Genomic DNA, 7,143 nt, shown 5'->3' with positions numbered 1-7,143 from the left:
CACCTAGGATCTAGCATCATCTATTCGATTTGTGTGTGTGTGTGTTTAATTTTTAATTTTAATATTTTTGTAATTTTAATTTTTTTTAATTTCAATTCTTCTACCGCATTAATTCCTTTTCTCCCTTCAAAATGACAAGATAAAGGAATTCACCCTTTAATTCACCTCTTTAAAAGAAAGAGCATGAAGAAACGACAGCCAGGGATTTTACCAACACAGATACAAGCAAGATGTCTGAACCAGAATTTAGAATCACGATAATAAGAATACTAGCTGGAGTCAAATATAGATTAGAATCCCTTTCTGCAGAGATAAAAGAAGCAAAAACTAGCCAGAATGAAATTAAAAATGCTGTAAGTGAGCTGCAGTCACAGATGGATGCAGCGGCAGCAAGGATGGACAAGGCAGAACAGAGAATCAGCGATATAGAGGACAAATTTATACAGAATAACGAAGCAGAAAAAAGAGAGGGCAATTAAAGCAAAAAAGTACAATTTAAGAATTAGAGAAATCAGTGACTCATTAAAAAGGAACAACATCAGAATCATAGGGGTCCCAGAAGAGGAAGAGAGAGAAATAGGGGTAGAAAGGTTATGTGAGCAAATCATAGCAGAAAACTTTCCTAACCTGGGGAAAGACACAGACATCAAAATCCAGGAAGCACAGAAGACCCCCATTAGATTCAACAAAAAATGACCATCAACAAGGCATATCATAGCCAAATTCACAAAATACTCAGGCAAGGAGAGAATCGTGAAAGCAGCAAGGGAAAAAAAGTCCCTAACCTACAAGAGAAGACAGGTCAGGTTTGCAGCAGACCTATCCACAGAAACTTGGCAGGCCAGGAAGGAGTGGCGGGATATATTCAGTGTGTTGAATCAGAAAAAATATGCAGCCAAGAATTCTTTATCCAGCAAGGCTGTCATTCAAAATAGAAGGAGAGATAAAAAGTTCCCCAGACAAACAAAAATTAAAGGAGTTTGTGACCACTAAACCAGCCCTGCAAGAAATTTTAAGGGGGACTTTCTGAGGGGAGAAAAGATGAAAAAATATATAAAAATAAATAAATACCAAAAGCCACAAAGATTAAAAAGTGTCAGAGAACATACCAGAAATTCAAACTCTACAAGCATCATAATGGCAATAAATCCATATCTTTCAGTACTCACTCTCATTGTCAATGGACTCAATGCTCCAATCAAAAGACATAGGGTAACAGAATGGATAAGAAAACAAGATCCATCTATATGCTGTTTACAAGAGACCCACTTTAGACCTAAAGACACCTTCAGATTGAAAATAAGGGATGGAGAACCATCTATCATGCTAATGGTCAACAAAAGAAAGCCAGAGTAGCCATACTTACATCAGACAATCTAGACTTTAAAATAAAGACTGTAACAACAGATGCAGAAGGGCATTATATCATAATCAAGGGGTCTATCCACCAAGAAGACCAAACAATTGTAAACATTTATGCGCCAAATGAGAAAACACCCAAATATATGAATCAATTAATCACAAACATAAAGAAACTCATCAATAGTAGTACTATAATAGTAGGAGACTTCAACTTCCCACTCACAGCAATAGACAGATATCTAATAAAAAAATCAACAAGGAAATAATGGCTTTGAATGACACACTGGACCAGATGGACTTAACAGATATATTCAGAACATTTCATCCTAAAGCAGCAGAATATACATTCTTCTCCAGGGCACATGGAACGTTCTCCAGAACAGACCATATTCTGGGACACAAATCAGCCCTAAGTAAGTACAAAAAGATCGAGATCATACTGTGCATATTTTCAGACCACAACGCTATGAAACTCAAAATCAACCACAAGAAAAAAATTGGAAAGGTAACAAATACTTGGAGACTGAAGAACATCCTACTAAAGAATGAATGGGATAACCAAGTTAAAAAGTTAAAAAGGAAATTAAGAAGTATATGGAAGTCAATGAAAATGATAACAACACAACCCAAAACCTCTGGGATGCAGCAAAGGCGGTCATAAGAGGAAAGTATGTAGCAATCCAGGCCTTCCTAAAGAAGGAAGAAAGATCTCAGATACACAACCTAACCTTACGCCTTAAGGAGCTGGAAAAAGAAAAGCAAATAAAACCCAAAACCTGCAGAAGACAGAAAATAATAAAGATTAGAGCAGAAATGAATGCTATTGAAACCAAAAAAAAAAAAAAAAAGTAGAACAGATCAATGAAACCAAAAGCTTGTTCTTTGAAAGAATTAACAAAATTGATAAACCACCAGCCAGTCTGATCAAAAAGAAAAAGGAAAGGACCCAAATAAATAAAATCAAGAATGAAAGAGGAAAGATCACAACCAACACAACAGAAATAAAAACAATAATAAGAGAATATTATGAGCAATTATATGCCAATAAAGTGGGTAATCTGGAAGAAATGGACAAATTCCTAAAAAGATATACACTACCAAAACTGAAGCAGGAAGAAATAGAAAATTTGAACAGACCCATAACCAGTAAGGAAATCGAATTAGTAATCAAAAATCTGCCAAAGAGCAAGAGTCCAGGGCCAGATGGCTTTCCAGGGGAATTCTACCAAACATTTAAGGAAGAGTTGACACCTATTCTCTTGAAACAGTTCCAAAAATAGAAATGGAAGGAAAATTTCCAAACTCTTTCTGTGAAGCCAGCATTGCCTTGATTCCAAAACCAGACAGAGACCCCACTAAAAAGGAGAACTATAGGCCAATTTCCCTGATGAACATGTATGCAAAAATCCTCAACAAGATATTAGCCAACCGGATCCAACAATACATTAAAAAAATTATTCACCAAGATCAAGCAGGATTTATGCCTGGGATGCAGGGCTTGTTCAATATCCGCAAAACAATTAACGTGATTCATCATATCAATAAAAGAAAGGACAAGAATCATATGATCCTCTCAATACATGCAGAGAAAGCATTTGACAAAATACAGCATCCTTTCTTGATAAAAACCCTCAATAAAGTAGGAATAGAAGGAGCATACCTCAAGATCATAAAAGCCATATATAAACAACCCAACGCTAATATCATCCTCAATGAGAAAAAACTGAGAACTTTCCCCCTAAGGTCAGGAACGAGACAGGGATGTTCACCCTCGCCATTGTTATTCAACATAGTATTGGAAGTCTTAGCCTCTGCAATCAGACAACACAAAGAAATAAAAGGCATCCAAATCGGCCAGGAGGAGGTCAAACTTTCACCCTTCAAAGATGACATGATACTCTATATGGAAAACCCAAAAGATTCCACCAAAAAACTGCTAGAATTGATTCATGAATTCAGCAAAGTTGCAGGATACAAGATCAATGCACAGAAATCGGTTGCATTCCTAAACACCAACAATGAAGCAACAGAAAGAGAAATCAAGGAATCGATCCCATTTACAGTTGCACCAAAAAACATAAGATACCCAGGAATAAATCTAACCAAAGAGGTGAAAAATATTTACACTGAAAACTATGGAAATCTTATGAAAGAAATTGAAGAAGACACACACAAAAATGAAAAAAGATTCCATGCTCCTGGATAGGAAGAACAAATATTGTTAAAATGTCTACTGAAAGCAATCTACATATTCAATGCAATCCCTATCAAAGTAACACCGGCATTCTTCACTGAGCTAGAACAAATAATCCTAAAATTTGTATGGAGCCAGAAAAGACCCCGAATAGCCAAAGCAATCTTGAAAAAGAAAACCAAAGCAGGAGGCATCACAATCCCAGACTTCAAGCTATACTACAAAGCTGTAATCATCAAGACAGTATGGTACTGGCACAAGAACAGACACTCAGATCAATGGAACAGAATAGAGAACCCAGAAATGGACCCACAAACGTATGGCCAACTAATCTTTGACAAAGCAGGAAAGAATATCCAATGGAATAAAGACAGTCTCTTCAGCAAGTGGTGCTGGCAAAACTGGGCAGTGACATGCAGAAGAATTAACCTGGACCACTTTCTTACACCAGACACAAAGATAAACTCAAAATGGATGAAAGACCTCAATGTAAGACAGGAAGCCATCAAAATCCTCTAGAAGAAAGCAGGAAAAAACCTCTCTGATCTTGGCCGCAGCAACTTCTTACTCAACACGTCTCTGGAGACAAGGGAAACAAAAGCAAAAATGAACTACTGGGACCTCATCAAAACAAAAAGCTTCTGCACAGCAAAGGAAACAATCAGAAAAACTAAAAGGCAACCGACAGAATGGGAGAAGATATTTGCAAATGACATATGAGATAAAGGGTTAATATCCAAAATCTGTAAAGAACTTATCAAACTCAACACCGAAAAAACAAATAATCCAGTGAAGAAATGGGCAAAAGACATGAATAGACACTACTCCAAGGAAGACATCTAGGTGGCTAACAGGTACATGAAAAAATGCTCAACATCACTCATCATCAGGGAAATACAAATCAAATCCACAATGAGATACCACCTTACACCTGTCAGAATGGCTAACATTAACAACTCAGGCAACTGACACATGTTGGCAAGGATGCAGAGAAAGAGGGACCCTTTTGCACTGCTGGTGGGGATGCAAACTGGTGCAGCCATTCTGGAAAAAGGTATGGAGGTTCCTCAAAAACTTAAAAATAGAACTACCCTACGACTCAGCAATTGCACTACTAGGTATTTATCCAAGGGATACAGGTGTGCTGTTTTGAAGGGACACATGCACCCCAGTGTTTATAGAAGCACTATCAACAATAGCCAAAGTATGGAAAGAGCCCAAATGTCCATTGAAGGATGAATGGATAAAGAAGATGTGGTATATACATACAATGGAGTATTACTCAGCAATCAAAAAGAATGAAATCTTGCCATTTGCAACTACGTGGATAGAACTGGAGGGTATTATGCTAAGTGAAATTAGTCAGAGAAAGACAAAAATCACATGACTTCACTCATATGAGGACTTTAAGACACAGAACAGATGAACATAAGGGAAAGGAAACAAAAATAATATAAAAACAGGGAGGGGGACAAAGCATAAGAGACTCATAAATATGGAGAACAAACAGGGTTACTGGAGGGGTTGTGGGAGGGGGATGGGCTAAATGGGTAAGGGGCACTAAGGAATCTACTCCTGATATCATTGTTGAACTATATGCTAACTAATTTGGATGTAAATTTTAAAAAGGAAAAAATAAAATTAAAAAAAAAAAAAGATTCGCCAAAAGCCAAACAGGCTATTTTCACTCACCTTGAAGAGTAATGGCAAAGAAGGCTGGGTTAATCTGCTTCCCACACTAAGTCCTCAATTATATTCAGTCATTTGACAGAATGAACTAGAGGCTCTACCATGAGACAGAACATGAATGGATCCAGGCAAAAGCTCATGGGAAACCTATCCATTGAAAATAATCAGTGCGCATACTTTGACTACCTCCAGCAGATTTACTTTTTGTTTATTCATCTGTTTGTTTTTCAGCATGCTTCACTCATCTAAATTAAGCTCCAGAATTTAGTAAGTATGAGGACAGAAACAAAGGATGGAGGAGAATAGGGTTGATGTTGGAGAAGCTGGCTAGGGAGAGCTGAACAGTTTGTGCTTTATTCAAAGCTGGATGAGAAGCTTTGGGTAGGTCTTGAGAAGGGAGTCGTGTGATCTGACTGCTGAGGTCCCAGAGACAAGAACAAGAAGTGACACTTAATGTTTGATTTTTTTTTCTTGAGGAATAATGTTTACTCTCATAATTTTACATAGTATTACAATTAGCTAAGCAATTACAGGACGCATGGTATGTCATTTATTCTCTGTAGCTTTCTTGTGCCAAAAGAGAAAAATACCTTTAAAAAAAACCCAAAAACTATACATTTGTTTGAAACAGGTTTATGTTTTGTGGGGTGGAGGGACATTTTTACATTGAAACTCTAGTGATACAATGGCGGCATTCATTATATGAATTTTTGATTCTTTTACTGAAGCGTATGCTTTTGCCTCTTCCCCCACCCCACACTCTCCCACCCCAAATGGAAGAAGCAATAGAATTAAGAATGAAGCATGGAATGTATCATTATTTTTGTTCATTTGACTAAGATTTTATCTCTAACTCAGAAATGTTTGTAACATTTGTATCTCCCAAGTCCAATAAACATTATATTATGATAACTAAAAATAGTAAGTTAAATGAGCAAAAACTCATTTGTTCTGGTCTTTTTTTCAGTATTTCATGTATTGGAAAATAATTATGAAAAGGAATATTAAACCTGGTGGAAGCATCAATAATTGCTCTGGAACTAATTCTACCTAGCATGAGTTAATATAGGCTTTACAGAATTCTACGAACAACCAATTTAAATTATACACGCCAAGATTTGAACCCATAAAATGACTATGCAATTAGTTCAAGGCATTGGGCGTCTGCCCCTCTCCATCATGTGTCTGCTCTTAAAGTGAATAAACATTAACAAATATCAGAAGTGACTATGACTCTCAGTCCACAAATCTACGTGGGTGTGGGAGAAATATGCACTTATTGTCTTTAAATCCAGCTAAGACCAACGCCGATCCCTCCTCCCACTCAGCCAAAAGGCAGTAGCTCTCAACAGATTCCTTGGCTGCCAATTTCTTTCCTTGGGAAATCTCTCCTGCCACTCCCCCCCCCCCCCCCCCCCCCCCCACCTCACCCATCCTTACTTTAAAAACCATTCCCTTCTATTCTTCTCTGTCAAGGTAATCACTTCAATGAGCTGAGACTTTTTAGAAATAAAGCCAGAAATTAAAGTATATTAAAGGTGACTTTAGTTTTTGCTCTTAAAATTAATTTCTCCTAAGGGCTGGACTTCAAGACTTCATTTTAACAAACAGAACATAGCAAAAGTATGAGGGTGTAACTTTAATGATTAAGTTACAAAAGACTGTGACTTCCTGCTGGCACTCCCTGGCCCTCTTGCTTCCTTGCTCTGGTAGAAACTGGCTGCCATGTTCCGTGCTGCAGTGTAGAGAGGCCTCTGTGAAAAGAAACAACTGAAAAGAAACTGAGAGCACATGCCAGCCAGTGAGGAACTAAGGCCCTCAGCCCAATAATCCTTTCGGAACTGAATCCTGCCAATAAGCTTGAGTGAGCTGAGAGCAACTCTTTCCCCACTCAAGCT

The sequence above is a fragment of the Herpailurus yagouaroundi genome, unplaced genomic scaffold (genome assembly GCF_014898765.1).
Source record: "Herpailurus yagouaroundi ecotype Mexico unplaced genomic scaffold, PumYag 139, whole genome shotgun sequence".
NCBI lineage: Eukaryota > Metazoa > Chordata > Mammalia > Carnivora > Felidae > Herpailurus > Herpailurus yagouaroundi.
The sequence above is the reverse complement of the archived record's forward strand: the minus strand, read 5'-3'. Positions refer to the sequence as shown.